Here is a 1494-nt window from a genome sequence, read left to right on the forward strand (position 1 = left end):
GTTTCTAATTATTTCATGAAATGGAAAAAAGCAAAAATGGTGCATTTTTGCAAAACCGCACTTAGTTTTTATCTCATACGTACAAAACCGATAGAGTAACAGACTTTAAGCTGTCACCGCTGCATAGAGCATTTAAGTGGGTCTATTTTAATATAAAACATCGTTTTACAAAAGTTCCTAATTTTATCAGGAAATGGAAAAGGGCAAAAATGGTGCATTTTTGCAAAACCGCGCTTAGTTTTTCTCTCATACTTAGAAAACCGATAGAGTAACAGACTTCAAGTTGTTACCACTGCATAGAGCATTCAAGTGGGACTGTTTTCATATAAAACATCGTTTTCCAAAAGTTCCTAAATATTTCAGGAAATAGAAAAGGGCAAAAATGGAGCATTTTTGCAAAACCGCGCTTAGTTTTTGTCTCATACGTAGAAAACCGATAGAGTAACAGACTTTAAGTTGTCACCACTGCATAGAGCATTCAAGTGGGACTGTTTTGAGATAAAACATCGTTTTACAAAAGTTCACAATTATATCAGGAAATGGAAAAGAGCAAAAATGGTGCATTTTTGCAAAACCGCGCTTACTTTTTGTCTCATACCTAGAAAACCGATAAAGTAACAGACTTTAAGTTGTCACCACTGCATAGAGCATTCAAGTGGGTCTGTTTTCATATAAAACATCTTTTAACAAAAGTTTCTAATTATTTCAGGAAATGGAAAAAAGCAAAAATGGTGCATTTTTGTAAAACCGCGCTTACTTTTTGTCTCATACTTAGAAAACCGATAGAGTAACAGATTTTCAGTTGTCACCACTGCATAGAGCATTCAAGTGGGTCTGTTTTCATATAAACCATCGTTTTACAAAAGTTCACAATTATTTCAGGAAATGGAAAAGAGCAAAAATGGTGCATTTTTGCAAAACCGCGCCTAGTTTTTGTCTCATACTTAGAAAACCGATAGAGTAACAGACTTTAAGTTGTCACCACTGCATAGAGCATTCAAGTGGGTCTTTTTTCATATAAAACATCGTTTTTCAAAAGTTTCTAATTATTTCATGAAATGGAAAAAAGCAAAAATGGTGCATTTTTGCAAAACCGCACTTAGTTTTTATCTCATACGTACAAAACCGATAGAGTAACAGACTTTAAGCTGTCACCGCTGCATAGAGCATTTAAGTGGGTCTATTTTAATATAAAACATCGTTTTACAAAAGTTCCTAATTTTATCAGGAAATGGAAAAGGGCAAAAATGGTGCATTTTTGCAAAACCGCGCTTAGTTTTTCTCTCATACTTAGAAAACCGATAGAGTAACAGACTTCAAGTTGTTACCACTGCATAGAGCATTCAAGTGGGACTGTTTTCATATAAAACATCGTTTTCCAAAAGTTCCTAAATATTTCAGGAAATAGAAAAGGGCAAAAATGGAGCATTTTTGCAAAACCGCGCTTAGTTTTTGTCTCATACGTAGAAAACCGATAGAGTAACAGACTTTAAG

At 34.3% G+C, this 1494-nt stretch overlaps 1 protein-coding gene across 2 annotated transcripts in view; it reads left to right on the forward strand.

Annotated features, from left to right (window-relative positions):
• The window catches only part of LOC109541931 (E3 ubiquitin-protein ligase CBL-B), a 46870-nt gene that overhangs the window by 24319 nt on the left and 21057 nt on the right, over positions 1 to 1494 (forward strand). The window lies entirely within an intron of this gene.

This window comes from Dendroctonus ponderosae, unplaced genomic scaffold (genome assembly GCF_020466585.1).
Source record: "Dendroctonus ponderosae isolate FM_Combo_2020 unplaced genomic scaffold, Dpon_F_20191213v2 Dpon_F_20191213_8, whole genome shotgun sequence".
Taxonomy (NCBI): Eukaryota; Metazoa; Arthropoda; class Insecta; order Coleoptera; family Curculionidae; genus Dendroctonus; species Dendroctonus ponderosae.